Below are 22,054 nucleotides of genomic sequence, written 5' to 3'. Positions count from 1 at the left end.
ACACTACATTCTGTGCCCTCATTTACTCATTCATACAGCACACTACTAGATCTCTACAAAGCTAATTGAACAAATCATTCTAAAGAGACTAATCAGAGCTTTAGATCACATTCAAACACCGATGGGACACACATCGGAGGCAATGAGGGGTTCAATGTCTTGCCCAGGGACACTTTGGCATGTGACTGCTGGTGGATTCAAACCCCCAACTCTTGGATTGGAGAACGACTGCTCTAACCACTCAGCCACAGCCGCCCAGCATTCAAGATGAGGAACAGCTGGATCAAACAAAACAAGGTGCAGATGAGAGTTGTGTTTCAGGACTGAGGAGCAGGATAGAGTCTAGATCCAGCTCTCGTGACAGGTTACAACAATACACCAGCACAACCAATACATTTTTAAAATGTGCTGGTGCATTGCACAATAATTGCGCATGTCGGCTCCGGCTTCTTCTATGTGGTTTTATGAATCATATAGCACAAATAAAGCTAAATAAGAATGCATAGTATAAAATTGTGTTAATCTACTTGTTGAGGAGGCAGGTCCGACAAGCCGATAGAGGTAAAAAAAAAAGTCCTGTTAAGCTTCAGATGGAGCAGCTGATCATCGGCCGCACGCATCTCCACACCTGCTGTCAACTGCGGTGAAGGAAGTAGAAGCATCTTACAGGGCCAGTTCTAGGCATGGTTACATGAGGGGGCAGGCGGAAATGTGAAGAGGGCATCTTCATCCATACACGTATTACAGCATGTTCATTGTTGAGCATGGACTGAGGTATTCATTGTTATTGTTGACTTGTGTTTTCATCATGGGATTGGGGTAATAGCTAAAAGCTGATATTTTTACACCTGTGAGTCAACATTTTCCAGCATGAACACTATCAAGCAAAACCAGAGAAACCGACTGACCCATGCCCATCTTGAATGTCTCGCCGTGGTTGCAACAACAGTTTACAAATACAACATGAAGAAAGTCAAGGACATGCACCACAGCTTGTGCTCATCTCATTTTGTTTGAACATATAATGTGCTGGCTGTGTTTCTTTTTTGTTCATAGGTGGGTTGTTTCATTTTATTCTTTTATTTGAGTGACTTGGGGTGGTATGGCTCTCTCCTTGACTTTGGTCTGTCAATATGGCTCTTTTGAAAAAAATAGTGAGGATCACTGATCTAGACCAATTTTGTCCTTGAAGGCCACTGTCTAGCATGTTGAAGATGCTTCTCTGTTCCAACAAACCTGATTTGAATCAATGGGTCATTAACATGCTTCCATCCTCCACAGTTTTCTTCAGTGCCATCAGTCATTCATTTCCTCAGTCTGGATCAGAGGTGTCCAACCTTGGTGCATGAAGGTCACTATCCTGCATGTTCTACTTGTTTCCCCGCTCCAACAACACCTCTTGATTTGCCTCATGTTTATCCATAGGTTCAAATCAGGTGCGTTGGAGCAAACTGTGGAAGGTGGAATGTGACAAAATAAATAAATGATACATAATAAATCAATGTCATTTAATTATTTAATACATCATTAAATATACAATAAAATTATTAAATACACAATTAATTAATTGAATGCCCCATGAAATAAATAAATGTACGTTTTAAATAATGGCGTTAATTAATGAAATATTATTTTCAAGAAATTATTTAAAATACTAAATATTAAAAAAAATATTATTTATTATTAATATTATTATTTATTATAAATTATTTAAAAATACTAAATATTACTTATTTCACTGTGTATTTATTTATTTCATGGCTCCCATGCAGCAGTGTTATCATGAAATGATATTAACTGTCAGTCTCACTCATCAAACTCAGTGGGCGGGACTAGTGCAGCTCGTGAACAGACCCTGACACCTGATTGGCTGCTCCACACAGCAAGCAAAAATACATTGAACACAGATAATGGACTGATCCACAGGCCAGAAAATATATTCCGAAACTTTAGGGTGCAGTAATTGTGTATACATGTACAATGAAACCTTTTTTCATGCCACGAATGTAAAGACAACATTTTTTTTTAAATTTTTTTATGAAACAACTCAGACCATAGTTAGTCCTAGTGGACTAAAAAAAAATGTCCAAGAGCCATCCAGAGCTGCTAGGAGAAGCAGCAAATTTAATGGAAGAAGCTCTAAGGCAGACTCCACAGAGTCAGACCCGTAGAAAACACTGGAGAAATGAGGAAATGAAAACATGTGTATGTTAATAAAATAAGAGTCACCAAAAGACAAATAACCATAATCATGAAACACAGAATACTATTAATAACTAACAAAAACACAAATCCTGACACTTCTGAACAAATTTCCAATGGAACTTAGAAAATAATTATTGAAGTACATCTACATCAGATGAACTGCTAGAGTATAAGTGTTCAACCTTGTTCCTCGAGGGCCTTTCTGCATGTTTCTCTGCTCCAGTACACCTGATTTGAAAGAATGGATGATTACCACGCTTCTGCAGAACGTAATGAGGTAATTCAACCATTGAACAGAGTGTGTTGGAGCAGGGAAACAAGTTCAACATGCAGTATAGAGTTTATTCACGTCGAGATTGACACCAGAGCTCACTGACATTAGCTAACATAAAAACGGCTACAATGCACTCGTTTTTACAGACTAAGAACGACAACTGGATGTGATGAAAACCGAGACATTCACAACACTCTGAGCGTCACAGTTTGTCATATTGCTAAAATTTGTGCATGAAGTTATTTTCAACATTTGATCAAAACGGCTACAACTCTGACATTTTGCAACAGAAAAATTTCCCCTCAGTGTTTACAGTGACGGAGCCCCTTCTGTGTGTTTAGAAGATAGAGTCCAGCATTTTCTGCCTCTAATATTTAGCTTCATGATCCTTCTGTTTAAACAAGGAGCTCAAGATCAATAATCAGTTACTGCAGCAGTGAAATCCCACCAACCATCACCCAGAAAAATTAAAAAGTTTATTTCTGTCAGATTAGCATCACAAGGAGGGAGGAGCATGCTATACTTTACTTTATAAACTTTATTATCATTCAAAATTGTAAAGTGCACCATTCAAAACTGAACACGTTTCATTTCACTCCTCCACAGCATTTACATGAATTTTATAGACTTTGGTGTTTAGAGCAGGAGATGCAATTCTTGTGCGGATACAAGAAATGTGCAAATGCTAGTGAATAGGGGTGCACCGATAAATCCACCGGCTGATTTATCGGCCCCAATTTCCATAATTTGGGGAAATCGGAAATCGGCTGATATTTGCATAAGAAACCAATTTTATTGGTTTTTTTTGTTTGTTTGTTTGTTTGTTTTAACAACAATTGTCTGAACTTCATTTATATTTCAGAGCACTACCTCATAAAAACAAGTTTGTATTGTTTTTAAGATATTGTTTTTCAATAAAATAATATTGGAAAATTGAAGGTGCATTGTGAGCTTATAACACCTGACAGTGTCGCTTATAAAACAAAATTATTATCAGCCAAAATCAGAATCGGCAGGTCAGACTTTTTAGAAATCGGTGATCGGTCAGAAAACTGCAATCGGTGCACCCCTACTAGTAAATGTTCCTATATACACCTAAACACATGATACATTTATAGAATAGAATAGAAACAGCCTTTATTGTCCCACAGGGGGGGAATTCAAATGTAACAGCAGCAACAGATATAAAGGTTCACACAAAAAGTTCCTAAAATGTTAAAAAAACAATAAACAATAACAATAATGTTAATATTATACTATACAAGACTATCATGGAAAATACTGTGGAGTTTTTTAAATATAGGCATGTGAAGATGTACATAACATTTGATATGTACTGAACATTGAGAAGGACAGACTATTTACAATATAGTATTACATATACAGTACATGCATGCAAAGATATCGAAATATACTGTATGTACATATAAGTACATACACAATACACACAGCATCCATGCCTGAGCAAATCCCCATATACTGTACTGTTTATTTTTGTTAAGTTTTTTTTATTTTTTATGAGGTATGTGGCTGTGTGTGTGTGTATACAGTACATTGGATATGTATACAGTACGCGTTCGATGTATAGGATTACTCATAAAGTCAAACATTTCATTGTGTTTAGAGACAGAGTTAATTTTGCAGCTTTAGATGGCAATGTGTTGCAGTGCACATTCACACCCACATCTGCTGATTTTAAAAGTTTTAAGTATTATTTTTTTTTCCTATTAACTCAATTTAAATATGCCGCTGTGGATACATTTAGATCACAGATAAGTTTTAGTGTTTAATATTTGTGAGTGCATGTGTGTCAGAATGTGGACTCTTGTATTTCAAAGTCTCCTGGAGAATAGCTTTACTTCCCACATGTCTGGAATCAATTTGTCTGCACTGTACTGTATCATAAGCAGCAGCTCCACTTTTTCACCCTCCTGAGCTCAGTAAAACAGTCCTGCTTGACTTATGGTCCTACACTGACACCTAGTGGTCAAAACTATAACTGCATAGGTGAGATTCACAAGCATTTTATTATGAACCTTTTTGCAGACACTGGTGTGAATGCTCAAAGACTTTATTTTGCAATTCATTGTGGTAGATAGATTAATTTCTACTTCCAGTACTCCAGTATCTAGTATTTGTTACAATCACTGACTCTGGTCTCCTTATCTGACAAGAATCATAAGGAAATATTCTTAAGTGTGATGTTTCATTTATACGTTGTCTTTTTGGATCCACATTTAGTCTAGATGTGTTCATAGCTGTTTCAGATGTGCCGCCAAAGGGGAAGGCAGAGCCATAACATTGTTGTCTTTGTGTGTTTGTGCACATGTGGCTGTGTGTCTGCTTGTTAGCCAAAAGCTTGTGAACTGCTAGACTTTCTTTTAATTCAATTTCCAGAAGAATCCACAAATAAATAACTTTGTGAGTAAACTTGATTCAAGATAAGCATAACAGCAAAGCCATCTATCCATTGTCTTCCACTTGTTATGAAGTTGGGTCACGGGGGCAGCAGCTTGAGCAGGGAGGCCCAAACATCTCTTTCTACAGTCACCTCTTCCAGCTCTTCTGGGAGGATTCCAAGACATTCCCAGACAAAATGCTGGAGAAACATTCCTGGGTCTTCCCCGGAGTCTCATCCCAGTTGGACATGTCTGAAGCACCACCTTTGGTAGGTGCCCAGGGAGCATCCTTACCAGATGCCTGAACCAACGCAGCTGGCTTCGCTTGACGTGGAGGAGCAGCGGTTCTACTCCAACTCTCTCCCAGATAACTGAACTTCTCACCCTTCTTCTAAGGGAGAGTCCAGCTACCCTGCAGAGGAAACTCATTTCAACCACCTGTATCTGTGATCTCATTCTTTCGGTCACTACCCAGAGCTCATGACCATAGGTGAGGGTAGGAACGTAGACAGACTGGTAAATAAAGAGCTTCACCTTTCAGCTCAGCTCCCCCTTCACCACAACGGACCGGCACAGAGTCTGCAACACTGCAGACGCTGCACCAATCCATCTGTCACGCTCCATTCTTCCCTTGCTCGTGAATAAAACTCTGAGATACTTAAACTCCTCCACTAGATTCAGAACCTCATCCTAACAGCAAATATCATATCAAAATATATGCTATCCCAGTAAACACATAAATTACTATACAGTACCTCTGTTAGTTTTATACATATCATGCTAAAACTTGGCTTGTTCGTCCTAGAAACTGATTCTCAACTCATACTGAGCGCTGACCGATCCAACTCTGTGTTCAAAACTTTGTGTGCCAAGTCTGTTTGATTGTTAGCTAAAAAAAATATGAAACTCTGGATTGATTTTATTGAAACACCCAGGAAGTGCTCCTTGGGTGTACATCTAAGACGATTATTTGAATTAACCTACTTTTGGAAGTTCGCCACATTTAACTGACATGAGAATAAACAAAAGTGACAATAACACAAAGAAGTTCACAGATGTGCTAAAGTTAGGTGTGGTAGAGCCTGAGCATTGTCCCCAACATATACTTTGAACAAAGTACATTGTGGAATGCTTTTGAATAAAACCTTGACATTGAATATTGGGAGTCAGCCCTGTTTGTCTGTTTGCAAAATATATCATAAACCAGTGGACATATTCCAAACATACTCTCAGAAAATAAACAATGTCTGTATCATGACAACTGATTACCTTTTTGGAGTCAACCCAATTCAAGATGACTGCCACTGGTGATCAACTTTGGCTAACACAAAAATGGCTATAACTCCTGTAGATATAAGTCCTTTTTACAGACATTGAACTAAAAATTAGTGTGGTAGTAGCTGAAAGTCATTCAGAAGACGTACTCGAAGCTCTAACAGATAATCCAAGATATGGCAATAATGCATGAGACTGCACAGAATGTCCTGTTTAAGAGTTTGACAAATATGTTTATCATTTATCCATTATCTTTACCCGCTTCTTCCTTTTTGGGTTGCTGGGGGTCACTGGTGCCCATGTCCAGCCATCACTGTGCGAGAGGTGGGGGACACCCTGGACAGGTCTCCAGTCCATCACAGGGACACATGGAGACAAACAACCATTCACTCTCTCACTCATAGACAATTTAGAGTTACCAATCAGTCTAACATGCATGTTTTTGGTCTGTGGGAGGAAACCGGAGTACCTGGAGAAAACTCACTCATGCACGGAGAGAACATGCAAACTCCACCCAGAAAGGCCCCTGGACCGGGATTTGAACCAGGGACATACTCGCTGAGAGGCAGCAGTTGCGCCACCGTGCTGCGCTGCTGTTTACCATTTATCATAATTTAAAAAACTTTGTGTAAAAGTCTTACAGGAAACACAGTGGGCTGATAAGCATCCGTTCTATAATAGTAGGCCTTTAATTCAACACTGTGTGTTGTACTTGAACAAATAGTGCAAATTTCCATGTTATGTATAACCCTGAAGCAACTTTAAGACTGTGGTCAGGTTAAACTTTTATTATTTATATTTGTACAGAGGAGACAATTAATACTGAAATGCTTCTAAAAGTGTTACAGTGACAATAAAGAGAATAAACCAAATATTGTAACAAAGTGATTAAAATTAAATGAGACGCCTCTAATAGACTCTTTACTTTTCATCCAGACAGTAGGTGGAGATGTTGCCCCACATTTGAAAGCTACACTGATCCCAGAATGACTGACTCTTTAATCTTCATGATAAATTCTGTGATTCTGTGGATAATGAATATGCATTTTATGAGCTTCTTCTCCTACGACTTCGATCATCCTGAAACGTATAAGTCGCAGACGTTTTCCCCTGCAGCTATTTCGCCTTCATTCTGGGTCACCCTCAGCGTGGAGTTCTCTTCTCTAAACCTTTAACCCTGGTAATTTCCCATGAGCCCCTGCACCATCAAGAAGCATATAGAAAATGGTAATTACTGGTGTCTCAGACTACCCACATATTATAACTAGATGAACCACAATTAACATATTACTGAAAGAATGTTTGCACAGCAGACTACTTGTGCAGCGCAGCATTTAGTGTTAGGAGACGGGGACGGAAAAAGTGTCGACTTTTTTTGTCAAATGAATTCGATTGTATTTTGAAGAAAAATTGGTGTAAAAACTAAACATTTAGTGTAAAAAAAAAAAACAGTTTGAACATTTTAATTCATTCCTTAAAAGGGCAGGTGTCTGTTAGCAAAATATTTTATGTACCACTGGCCAAATTTTAAGAAACAGAAAAAGAATGTTATCGCTAAAAGTGTGTTGCTTCTAAATTGAAGTCTGCGTCATAAAGTTGTTTTTCACTCCGTGATGAAGTTTGCCTTCATATTTGGTGAACAACATCCTCTCTTCCTGTTTCGCTCGAAACATTTTGTTCCCAGATCAATACTGTTTTTTTTTTTACTGTCACTCATCCATCCATCCATCCATCCATCCATCCATGCATGCAAACTCCACTCAGAAAGGTCCCAGACTGGGATTTGAACCAGCGATCTTCTCGCTGAAAGGCAACAGCTCTATGAACTGAACCACCGTCACGCTTAAATATCCATCCATCCATTATCTTTACCCGCTTATTCCATTTTGGGTCACGGGGGTCGCTGGTGCCCATGTCCAGCAATCACTGTGCGAGGGGCGGGGTACACCCTGGACGGGTCGCAAGTCCATCACAGGGACACATAGAGACAAACGAGACAAACAACCATTCAATCTCTCACTCACACCTAGGGACAATTTAGAGTTACCAATCAGACTAACATGCATGTTTTTGGTCTGTGGGAGGAAACCGGAGCACCCGGAGAAAACCCACGCATGCACGGAGAGAACATGCAAACTCCACCCAGAAAGGCCCCCGGACCGGGGTTTGAACCAAGGACCTGCTCGCTGAGAGGCAGCAGCTCTACCAGTTGCTCCACCGTGCTGCCACGCTTAAATATATATTTTTTTAATCTGTAAACAGTCACAACTCTGCTTAGATTTAATATTGTCCTTCCAGCTCAAATGTCCAGCTTTTATTTATTTATTTATTTATTTATTTATTTATTTCTGTTTGTGTGTGTGTGTGTGGGGGGGGGGGGGGGGGTCTTCGCTAAGCAAGTATTTCAGCATTTGCCCATGCAAAAAGCTCAAAATTACAATCTGTCCAGGCAGTCTTTACAGAATAAAGGTTAAGTGAAAATGGTGAGTATAACGTAAGGTAACCCTGACTTTGTTTGTTCCAGAAACTAAAAAAAGTCAGTCTGTCACCATGGTAACAAACTGTGTGAACTTAACCTACTCACTGGCGGGTTTACTGGAAGAAACTCTGAGTTTCTGCTGGTCTCCTCCCACCTGAAGCAAGCTGGAAAAATAAGTCAGGATTTGTGCTTTTGTGCCAACGCTTCAGCTTTCCATCCATCATCCATTATCTTTACCTTCTTCCTTTTCTGGTCATGGGGGTCACTGGTGCCCATATCCAGCAGTCACTGTGCGAGAGGCGGGGGACACCCTGGACAGGTCTCCAGTCCATCACGGGGCACTTCACAGCTTTCACCCCCTTAAAGTATTGCACTTAATCAGAGTCCCAATCTTCATTATGATTGATGTTCATTAGTGTTCAGTGGTTAATATATGAAACTATGCACAATGCAATATTTAGCCAGACAGGTAGGGAAGTAAACGGTAGATTTATTGTTACATTATATAAGCCCACAAATCAAAGTATCATTTTAAAAAAGGTTTCACTGAGCATCAAACCGGTTCTTACCGACCGTCATTCTAACAGCAACGCTGAAAATTATTTAACAATTGAAAATGATCTGAAAGTAACAAAGGTACAACTCTAAATGTAATAAATCTACAGTTTACAGCATTTATTGCAAAAGTCAGATTAAGTGAGTTCATAAAGTGACAGACTATAATTTGCATTTCTTGTTTGTTATGTTCATGCAGTTTCTTTAATCAAAATGATTCACCGTGAAATTTGTTCATTGCTTTTTGAATCTCTTTTCACTGTCACACGTTCCTGTATTCAAAACCTCAACATTATGACTTAAAATGTTTATTGGAGAAATGTGGAATACACAATGGACATTTTTTTAAATTACTATTACTCACATGATTGGGACAGCACTGGATAAAGTACTGTACAGTAAAAAGTTAACAAAATAAAAAATTTTCAGACAGGTACCATCCTTTTGTAGTTTTCTCTCTGTAAGCCTCCACTGTATTCCCACTCATACTGACCACATTTCCCAGAAGGCAACAGGGCCCCGCCCAGAAGCCCCATTTCTTCCTGCTGAAAAAAACAGAGGTACAGTAAAGTTTTGATTTGACTGGCGCAGAACCGGGACTCCATCCGGAGCCTATCAGGACTTTTTTCATTTCTTTCAACCGGCCCACGATGAGCCCTGAGCAGGACGCACACGGCCGATGATCCGGTGATCCATCGAGAGCTTAACTGGACTTTTTTTTTTTGTACCTCTTTCTACTGGTCGGTCAGAAGACGCGTGCGGCTGATGAACCAGTTTTCTATCTGAAGCTTAACAGGACATTGTTTTACCTCTTTCAAACAGCCAATGAAGACCTCCAAGCGGATACGCACTGGTAAGTAAAATTTTGTATAAGTATGTTGTTAAAATTAGTAGGATTAAGAGTTTAAGGCTTATGGTCCAAGGAGAAAGTTGCAGGTAAGTGATGGTAGTCAGGACAGGCTTAGGAGAGAAGGGAGGTGGTGCTAGGCTGATGGATGAGTATTCCATGATGTTCTGGTTCTTGTGTTCTTATAAAGCTTTTAGGAGAGTCTCACAATGGAAAAAGCTTGAGGTCTGATGAGATACCAGTATACTCACACATGGGGATTCTGCAGAAATACACAGGCAAGAATAACACTGTTAATTTACCCAAAGTGTTAATAAGTAATGGTTTGCTTTGTGGGTTGTCTGCTGATCATTACCATGCGGTAATCAACGGTCCAGCAAAGACTCATGTTCCAACTCAGTCTTTTGTAGGTGATGAAGTGAATAGCTGTGTGGGTAACAGCTGTGAGGCCTCGGCACCGCTCACTCCCAGCTCCAGCAGGTGGTTAATGGGAAAAATCAAAAAACAGATAGGAATCCTGACTGTCATGTTCCCAGTACCATGTGTGTTTTTTGAATGATTCTCAGCTGCTGTCACATCAAACTTTAGCTCAATTATTCAATTAATAGTTATAGTAGCTAATTCTTTAGTTAGCTAAAACGATGGTCGCCTTCTTAAATGGGATGCACTGGAAAAGTTGAGTTTAAGATGTCCGATGACTTTGTTCTGCATGTTTTATTACAATCAGTCTTGTGGGTTATTTGATATTTTGCTAACAGAAATGCACCAATCTACATTAAGTAATGCTACGGTTTTAAGCAGACTGTGTGAAATGAGTAGCATTTGGAGTATGTGATGTGAATTACTCTCGGCTTAAAGCAGAATAAATTTTAGCACATTGAACAAAAATGACTGAATTGTAGCTTTTAATTGTTTTCTAATGTCTGTTGGATGTGTCTGTTGGCATCGTGAAACAGGCTGAGTTATTAACATGGAAATGCACAGCCATTGATTACACATTCATTGATTAATGATAAAGTACTTATATGCAGAATCACTCAGGTTTTTAAAGTAAGTCATATGTTAACTGCTCATACAGCACAAAGTTCAGTGAGTCATGATGACGCATGCTTGTTTTCTCCACGTCCATGCCATCAAAGCTGCTCCAAGTTAATCAGAAATGTTTTGCTTAATTTTTTTAATTTTTATTTTCGTCCTATTTGGTACGTTGTGTCCGCTAATGTTCATTTCAATTACAAAAGACATTTTCTTGTGCAGATATATAACGTTTCTTCCGTGTAATGCATTATATAAGATCTTTCCTTGTATCAAAGAATCGTTTCTGTCTGCAGCAAGTGTCTTCAGTTGCCTAGCAACTCCAGCCCTGGTGCGGACTAATGCTGTCTGGTGTGTGGAGGTAAATCGGGGGGCAAATCTGATTTCAGAATAGGTTGAATGTAGGCGAGGGTCAACTTTGTTGGTGCTCCAGGACGATTTTCTTTTTCCCAGCTGATGCTGGATTCTTGTTTTGTGGTTGCTTTTTTTTTCTCTCATTATTTAAAAAGTATAAAAAGAAAGAGATGATTGAGGAGTGTAGCTCACTGGGGGAACAGTGCTCCAATTAAAATGAGCTTAAAGAGACTGAGTCCAAGGTAAGAGGCAGAATCTAGTGATGGGAACGTAACGTTTTGCAGCTGATCGTGCACTATAAATTAAAGCTTACAAGTTCTCCCAAACAGTGAAATTAACCGTGCTTGCCACCTGAGCTGCCAAGTCCCCCGGGAAGCTGTGACTCGGTTCAAAGCATGGAAATTTACTTTGTGGACTGCGGCCATGTCCTTACTCCGGTGGTATGTATAATTGCAGCAGTGGCTCTTAACGCTCACATGCAAAATACAAATGCCTTCAGCGATTGTTCTTCTTCTCGCAGGTTTCCTGCTTCATGTCCGTTCCGCTTCACTAGAACAGTTCCACATCGCCTTCAGCAAACTAATTTCTCTTTTGCACCACTCCCTCTTTCTTTTTAACTTTTTTTTTTTATCATTAAAGTTACCATCCTGGATTTTGCTTTGATAACATATGCATCTTTTATGTCTCACTGCTCGATGCAGGTAGGATCACAAAGATTGAAACATGTCTGAATTAACTCCACATTAGATGTACTAAAGCTCTTTTTTTTCCCCCTTAGGTATATTTTATATGCGTCTTTGTTGCTTATAAAGCACGTTTAAGATGAAAAGACACAGAAATGTGGTAAAACTCACTTATAAAAGCGATATTTCAAACGTTTTAAACTAGGGGTGCCAATTTTTTTTTTCCCTGAGAGGGTCAAATTTAAAATCTGTCAGAGGGCTGTGGGCCAAAATCCAATAATACATGAAATGCAAATACTTCTTTAAAGTCCATTTATTTATTATACAGTTATTTAACCTTCCAATCTGTATAAAGAACATCACAGGCTGCGTTGATGGTGGTGGTAGTGTGTGTGTGTGTGTGGGGGGGGGGGGGGGGTGTATCTGGGTGTCCTACACCAGAGAATTTTGATTAAAGTAGATGCCATTTCCTGCATTCTGGTGTATTTTACAAAAGCTTATTACAGTAGATTAACATGAAACAAAAGGTGTAAACTCTGTTATTGTTGAAATCTCTCAGACTGCAAAGCGTTCGTAATGCAACACAGCTGCAGCTCTGCAGGTAAGGGGTGTTCACTTCAGGACAAATTGAGGTTACTGATTGGTCAGTTGTTGACGTGCCTACTGGACTGATTGACAGGTGGCGGGACTCATGAAAAAAATCATAGATTTTATTGGCCCGTTTGAGACTGTTATCATTTATTCCATATTTGTTCAATATTTTGGTGAATCTAAGATTTGAGAACTGTTTCCTTACACAATCCTAACGATGGTTTCTTTATTTTTCAGGGGTGCTGAGTTTAAATTTAAAGATGCCCAAATCACCACTGAAGCCAGTTCATATTTACAATTTACTTTTAAACACTTTGTGATTTATAAGTAGGCCTGTCGCAATAAACAATAAATCAATTACTCGCATGATAAACTAAAATTATTGACCTCATTTTCATTTGTCGGTTTTATCGTTTCTTTGTGTCTCTCTCTTTCTACTGAAGACACTGGATGAGAAAAGGCTCCGGTGCTCTTCACTGACCCCTCTTTTCTCTTTAAAATCCATTTTAACTACTTTTTCCTCAAAGAGACACGCTGCTCGCTCCCTCACTATCCATCCTTCTGTTCAAACAGTCTTATACTTCCATCTAATGGTAAAAAAGGGACTACACACAAAAATTAACCAACATTACTTGTTAAATTTGACATTAGTAATTATTGTCAAATGTCAAATAAAATTATCGTTTATCGCAATAATTTCTGAGACAATTAATCGCCCAACAAAATTTGTTATCGTGACAGGTCTATTTGTAAGTGTGTTCTGTCAAAGGAAAATGTTATTCAGTGGAAAGAAACTGCTGAGGGATGGTAGAATGTCTGTCCAAATGAAATATAAAAGTATACATTAAAATTATTTTAAAAATACATAATCATACATTCATACATTATCTACTCTACTGTGTAATCCATGTAGTTAAATTATTATAGTCAGGCCTACTAACAATAAAGTTAATGGGTGGAATCTGTGAGTGTAGCACATTAATTCTTCAATGGAAATATTAATATAGTAATGAGGACAGCCTGGTGGGCCAACTTTGGCCCACAGGCCCCACTTTGGGCACCCCTGTTTTACCATTTGGAGTGATTATGGTTATTTTGCTGTAGATATTTGAGCACCTTCAGTTTGAAAAATAAGAGTTTAATTTTGACCAGATTCATGAGCTAATGTCTAATCCGAGCGGATGCGTAGATGGCTGCCAAGTTTTAAAAAACTCCACTGTTGAAGGTTTTAAAGCAGATTGTGTGAATAAAATCCAAAAAATCTTAAATAAATATGTATATGTTTTAAAGTGGGGTTCTGTGGAATGGTTGTGAACAAATAAGATGTTACTTATTTGAGATATCTCTTTAAATAACCACAGTTTTGGGAAAAACAGAACTGGAGTTTAATTTGGACTGGACTCACAAGCTAATAGCTTGTCAAGTTCAAATTCAAGCTCAAGCAGGTTTTAGTGTCATTTGCATCATATGTGGGTACATGAGGTGGAACAACATTGTGTACACAGGATCCAAGTTAATCCAACAATAGCAAAAATATAAAGTTTAAAAAGAAACAATAAATAAAGATAAGATATAAACTAAAAAATTTGCTAAACACAATAGTGTAAAACAATACGACATGCTGTCTTTCTAACCAGAACAGCTAATGTCTTAAGAAATAAACCAGAGGTAAAGCACTCTGCTCTGAACAAAGCCGTGCATCATTTTGGATTTGCTATTTTAATTCCTTCTTGTTTCTGTCCAATCCATTCACACCCCAACATATTAAATTTAGACAATCTGTTAGATGCCATCTCTTAGTCTTGATGAGAAGAATACTGCATGAATTATTCAACTAGCAGATGCAAGAGGCATTTTGCTCATTTAACTCACTGTGTCATAGTCAGCTGCTTTCTTGATTTTATTCAGACTTATTTAAAAATTGTGAATTGATGGACTAGTTAATAAGTTTGAACTGGTTTAATTATATATATTTTTTTTAGTTTGTATTTGTAACTATTAATTTCCTATACATGTTTATTATTATTATTATTATTATTTGTCTTTCTTCCAGTAGAAAATACACCTGAACAGCTCATTCTGTGTACGTTTGTCTTTCCTTCCAGTTCCTCTCAAACCAGCCAGTCAAAGCAGATGGCCAGTCGTCCTGAGCCTGGTTCTGCTGGAGGTTTCTTCCTGGTAAAAGGGAGTTGTTTCCTGTCCACTGTTACCTTTGTGCTTGCTCAGGATGGGAGACTGTGACGAACTGAAGATTCAGCGCAATCTGCCAGTTTCTTTATTGGCTTTTTTATGTATGTGAATGTTTTTGTACAGTGCTCTGCGATGACTTCTATTGTGACTTCAGGCTATACAAATAAACTGAACTGAATTGGATTGGGGCGGCACGGTGGCTCAGTTGGTAGAGCGAGAAGGTCGCCCGATCAAATCCTGGCCCGGGACCCGTCTGGGTGGAGTTTGCATGTTCTCTCCGTGCATGCATGGCTTTTCTCTGTGTACTCCTTTTCCTTCCACAGACCAAAATCATGCATGTTAGACTGATTGGTAACTCTAAAATGTCTCTAGGTGTGAGTGAGAGAGTGAATGGTTGTTTGTCTCTATGTGTCCCAGTGATGGACTGGAGACATGTCCAGGGTGTCTCCTGCCTCTTATACTGTGATGGCTGGACATGGACACCAGTGACCCCTGCGACCTGAAAAGGAAGACGTGGGTAAAGATGATGGATGGATGGATGGATGGACGGATGGATGGATGGATGGACGGATGGATGGATGGATGGATGGATGGATGGATGGATGGATGGATAAAAAAAATAATAATTTGGCTTATGAGATCAAATAAGAGGCTTTGTAAAAACTAACAATGTAGTGAACCAGATGACCTGATGATCTTACCCTCATCTGACCCTGATGACCTCAAATCTACCAGATGGACAGAGACTGTTATTTTCATTGATCTGAATAAGTCTGAGCCATCTGATGACTTTCTTTCTTGAATTAATCAAGCAGAAAAGACAATCCTTTATAATCATTACTGTCTTACAAATGTTTTGATAATCAAATTGTGTTAGTTTCACTCAATGCTTACAGGTTGAAAAGAACTACTCATTTTTATTTTACATAAACAGTAAGTAATGATTTTTATTCCTCATTCAAAGAAGAAATCACCTGAATATGCATTTCTTGATTTTCTGTCTGAAATGAGCCAAGTCGTAAGTGTGTGAAAGTTGAAGCTTCGGTCAACTAAATGTTTACTGAAGAAGAAATGTCATGTTTTACTATTTGAAAAGATTACCAAGTGTGAGACTCCACGAAGTCTGGTCGACTGCAATAATCTTTTCTGTATGTTGAAAACAATCCTTGACTTTTGATAATAACTTACGTCAAAAAACCACACCTCTTTCTGGTACATCCACGAATCAGAAAGCTCTAAATTGAACCGGAAGTCGACCCAAATAAAATGTGGCAACTTCCCAGTTCATGTTAGAATGGAAAAGATTCCATGAATGAAAAAGTTCTCAAGGAGTTCAGAAGAGAATTCAGTTATGGAGAGTTTTGGAGTCTGAGAAGATCTGAAAGAGTCTGAGAGCTGCTGACAATGAAGAGTCAGAGTTGCCGAGAATCCAGAGACGTTTTGGGATTATGATTCTGTTTGAACTAACCACGCACGACTCTCCAAGGATTTTAGCTGTTCTCAACGGAGACGCTGATATCAGTTGAAAAGGATTCTTACTGAGGTGATCGATCGTCAACAAGGTAACGGTTTCTTCTTCGACTAAAGTGTACCTGGGACAAGCTGAGATACCTGATGGGAGCGTGCAATTTCTGGTCAAACAGATTAAATTCCCTCACATATTCCTCTGTAAGATAAATCTCAATTTCCTCTTAAACTCACCTCTCTCTCATAAATCAGTACAGATATTTTTAGAAATATCTGAAGCAAAGTCCTCAAATCACCGCCGAGTGATTTGAAGTTCATTATTTGTGAAACTGTCTGTTATTATTTTCATATTTTGCCAAATTAATGTAAATGTTTGATGTTAAACTTTGATTCTGAAAATAAATGACTCCATTCATTTGATGGGTCAAAGATAATAACGTCTCTCGTTCGCATTTCTGTTAAATTCAATGCACGGCATTACACAGTCAGAAAAATGAAGAACTCGTGAATATTGTATGCATATATATTTCATATATTTGTCATACAACAAGTGACACGTACCTACGTGACTCACTACAACAATACAAATCAAATAAATTCAAACACACACACAAACAAAACAAATACCAAACATCTTTCAGATTTGTAAAGTGCTTCAGCAGTACAGCCTTTCCAAAACAGTTTACCAGTCAGATGAAATGTATCGACGTTTACATCTGATTACTGCATATTTCAACAAGTTAGATCATTTGATGCCACGCAGCTACTTTTATCTCTTCTGTAACTCCACTTTTTTTTTTTATTCTAAAGCCTTTTTAATGCACATTTGGCAAACTCCCTTCTTGCCCTGAAAAGTCACTTTGTCACATAGTGACGCATCATTTCACATGCTGAATTTTTAAAATCTGGAACTTGAAATCCTTTCTCAGCATGCAATATCCATTAGAGAGAAAATTATTCATATGGCTTGCTTGCATTATTTAGTGCTTAATGAAGAGAAATACATGCCACACACACTCACTGATTGTTTCCAACTTTTTTTTATTATTTTCAGACTTTTAGTGAGTCTTTACATGATCCAACTGTGCTCGGACAGTCTTTAAGAGTAAGATGATTCCAATCCCCACTTTAGGATTCTCTTTGAAAACATCAACATTGTTATTTCTTACATGCAACATAAATCATCCACTTTCGCCTTTCAGCAACAGGAGATAATGTTTTGTTTTGTTTTTTTCCCATGTCTGTCTGTGTTTCGCATTTTCTTAGATATTGGTGAACTTGTTGGGTTTGTCTTTTGTGACATTTAATACATTTATTATTTAATATACAATAGAAATAAAGGGAATAAAGGACATAATGCCAGAATAATAATAAAAATGTAATTTCAGGCGGCCCATTCTTCAGATTACAAGAATATGATGAAGTTGTGGCACCGTGACATATGAAAACAAGGATTTTTTAAATCTTATAAGGCTTTTGACTCACCTAAGTCCCAATCCACAAGCCAATCAGGTTCCAGGAACCCTCCTGGGTGGGGACTTGTGTGTATCAGGAACCAGTGACTGAAACCGGCTGCCCCACTGCCACAATAATGGGTCAAATCATAAGAACTTTTAATCTAAACAGAATATTCTTATCCGCAAGAAATCCCAATACCCTCGAGCATCAAATGTCCCTAAAATGTATAATAAAGTGTGATTTATTTGAGACACAGATTATATGACACAGGCTATAAGGTCAATTTAAACTATTTGCTACAGCCAAGAAACTTAAGAAAATCACAAACAATGTGACAAAAGTTTATAATCAGTTAAGTTAGTTATTAAGCTATAAATTGGGTTAGTTCTAGCTAGCTAGCATATATTTTGAGCAAGTAATAGATTGCACAAATTATTTGTTTGAAGTTTTGCTACTTGTTGTTTGGAGTTTATTAGCAAATTTTCTTATGAACACTGAATGGATTTTATTGGAATGTTCAGGATGTACCCACTGGATGCACGTCTCCTCATGATGGATGCCACCACCAGCTAAGTGTACAAAACACAACAAGTGATATGTTTCAGTCAGATTTACACACATTGTGTAGAATCTGACCATAAAGTATTTCACAAAACATACTCAGTGACGGACAGCACAGTAGTGCAGTTGGTAGAGCTGGTACCTCTCGGCGAGCAGGTCGCCCTGGTTCAAATCCCTGCTGGGTGCCTCTTTGGGTGGAGTTTGCATGTTCTTTCCGTACATGTTTGGGTTTACTCCGGGTACTCCAGTTTCCTCCCACAGACCAAAAACATGCATGTTAGGCTGATTGGTAACTCTAAATTGTCCCTAGGTATGAGTGAGAGTGTGAATGGTTGTTTGTCTCATTATGTCCCTGTGAGACCTGTCCAGGGTGTCCCCTGCCTCTCATACAGTGATGGCTGGATATGGGCACCAGTGACCCCTGTGACATAAAAAGGAAGAAGCAGGTAAAGATAATGTATGGATGCATACTTAGTGCCACTCCTTGCACAAGATGTTTGCTTAAACCCTTTCATATTAATTAGCCTTGTTTAAAAATTTAGCCTAGTATCTCATGAACCACTTACCGTATTTTCTGGCATATAAGTTGCAGTTTTTTCCCCATAGATTTGTCAGTCCTGTAACTTATACACTGAAGTGACTTATATACGTTTTGACCATTAAATAAACACAAAATAAACACGACTGGTCAACGATGATGCGTAATAAATGTGACTTATACGTCAAAGCAACTTATATATGTTTTTTCCTCTTAATTATGCTTTTTTTGACTAATGCGACTTATACGCCAGAAAATACAGTTAAATGAATTTTAATGAATCTTTAAGAAAGTGATCACTGGATGTACATCTAAACCTGAGAAACTGTTAGTTAGTTCAATTCAAAGTGGGTGCCACAACTAATCTGCATTAGCCAAAACAAGTGTGGCTATAACTCAGTCAATTAATCCGATTTTAAGCTAAAGTTTGGAGTGGTGGTAGCTGCAGTGATTCTCAACAGATGCTCTGAGCACGGGACAGAGCATAATGTTGTGTTTTAGGTTCGACCAAAGCAGCCACAACTTTTGTAGTTTGAGGATTTTATTGTAAAACGCTGGTGTTGTGCAAACCTTGAAGGAAAGCTGTGTCTGTAATATTTATAGATTTATTAGATGTGTTGGTTGTGGGGGCTACAGAAGCTGTGTTCAGTGCTGAAGTCTTGTAATCTTGAGGCTGTGGGTTTGAGCCCAGCTTGTGTCAGTAAAGGACATCAGGTGTAAAACACTCGCCAAATCTTTCATGCAAGTTCACTTGCTGTGGTGACCCCTGCAGAAGGGAGCAGCTGAAACAACAGCAACATAAAATGTGTATGGTTTGGGAGCGCACGTCCATAAATAACTAAAACACATCAAAAGCCTGCATCCGCCCATCTTACCTCTGCTTTATGGGCTTCGCCGTCTCTTACTGGTGCACTGCAGACGACCAGCTTCAGAAGCTCAGATACAGTAAAACAAGGCCCAGGCTGTAATTTGTGAGGACAGAAGACTATCTTACAACACCACACAATGCATTTATTCTGGAGACATTTGTAGCTGCTGAAAATAACTGCAAAGCATCAAGCAGTTCTGCCTGTTTCACATAAAAAACTGTCACGGGGTATTAGAGTCAAGGTTGGCTGTGTGTTTGGTTTTGGAGGGTTTTTTTTTGTTGTTGTTGCTGCTGCGCTGGGCAGGGGGAGCAGATGGAGACTTTGCAGGTGGGAGATTCAAGCTTCTGTTGTGTGTGGAAGCGGGGAGAGGAGGAGCCGCATGTCTGCTCCTTGGATCCCAGCCTCTTCAGGGTTCCTAATATCACAGGACTGAGAGTGATAAATGGCCCTGAAAAGGCGACGCTAAACGTGTTCGCGGTTCAGCGATTTGGTCACTTAAGTTGTTCTTCTCTGGCTAAACAGAATTTATTGTAATACTTAGAAGGATTACTGTCAAAGTAAGGGATTACTGGAGAGTTTGTGTGGATGTATGGCTTTAGCTTCCATATCGTTTGTTAAACTTGGGTGCAAAGAACTCTACAATGCATATGGTTTTATGACAATAGAGAAAAAAGGAATACAGTTTGACTTGTTGTGTTTGCATGTTTTCTAATTGAGGTAAATACCAGAGGCATTATAAATGGGCATCTGACCTTTTGCTGCAAATAAACAGTAGCTGCTTGACGCTGCTGCTGCTTCTTTTGAAACCTGCAGCTTTTATGGGTCACAGACAACCCTTGAATCTACACACCAGTGAAGACATTTATGCATTAGAACAGTGGGTCAAAAATAGAAAAAGAAACACTGATAAAAATTTTACTTTGCTTTTTTTTTTAAATTCGTTATTCCTGCTCTTAAGTTTTGAGCTTGAGCCTCATTTCACTCTTTTCCCCGTCTGCAGACCCTTACCTTTGTTTACTCATCTGCCTTTCTGCCTTTTTCCCCCTCACTTTGATAAATAATTGACAAGTTCTCCTTTGATATGAACGTTATTGCTTTTTTTTTCACCGAGCTTGTGAAAATCCTCTCTCGGAGCACACCTTTCCTGCTGAGTTCAGAGTGCACCTCAACATTGATTCTCATATGAAAGGCTTTTAAACATTCATATTTATTTCAATCTAATTATTTCTAGTTTCTCCAATAAAAGAAAACGCGCAAGAAAACACTAACGGTTTGCCTCGTGTGACTCAACGTGTTTTTGTATTATGTATATTCCTTTCTTTTAAGTCCCAGTGCTTTGACTGGGATTGTTTGGCAAAATGCTGCTAAATGACACCGTACACCTACAGCTCAGATCATAGTGTATTGTTGACAAAAGTTACTGCCTGTTCACAGGAGGCTCGTGTATTGTGTTCTTCAGACGAATAGGCATTTTGAAGTAAAAAAATTAAATAAAATAAGAAAAACCCTTCTTGAGAGGTGCTCTTTTTGCTGTGGCAAATGCTTAGCGTTTATTTAAGTGTTTCAAAAAGACAACGGATACAAATGACATGTTTAGGTATTAAACTAATTTTATCTGTAGTGCTTCCTGAGAAGACATTTAATATTCCTGCTGGAATATAAATTTGCTTTACCTTTGTTTAAAGTAAATTTCATCAAGAAATGGAGGTTAATGCACAAGCTCTGAAACGATGTGAAACATTTTTGAATGAGATTGTCAACAAGAGGTAATTTGTTCATAACTGTTTCATAAATCCTCACTTTAGAAGATTAACATGTTTGTTCGGGAAGCAGGACCCAGTGAGTGGTTTTTACAATATACTGGTGAGTCGTGACTATAAGCTGGAGCTTCAGTCAGGATGGAACGTTGTAACATCGTAATAAACTGCTAATGTTGTATATAAGGAGTCACGGTGTAATTACATCACTTTATTTTCAGCTTTACAGTTCAGTAAGTTCATGACAAAATGTGTGTCTCCCCTTTTTATCCGTCAAGTGCAAGATCTGACTTATGGTGTCTTTTTTTTTTTTTTACTTTTGCAAACAACAGGAAAAATGTTAACCCGACAGTAAACAGAAAAATCAACAGGGACAACACATCTGAACACATAACCTGAAAAAGTCCACCCGTTCATGTACATGTCACTTTAATCCAACATTTTTCAGTCAGGTCATCTGGACAGTTTCTTTTTTTGTGCTTTTTTTTCCAGCACAAAAAAAGAAACTGTCCAGATG

The sequence above is a fragment of the Nematolebias whitei genome, chromosome 4 (assembly GCF_014905685.2).
Source record: "Nematolebias whitei isolate Nwh7 chromosome 4, NemWhi1, whole genome shotgun sequence".
In the NCBI taxonomy this organism is placed as follows: domain Eukaryota; kingdom Metazoa; phylum Chordata; class Actinopteri; order Cyprinodontiformes; family Rivulidae; genus Nematolebias; species Nematolebias whitei.
This window is presented reverse-complemented; position numbering follows the sequence as displayed.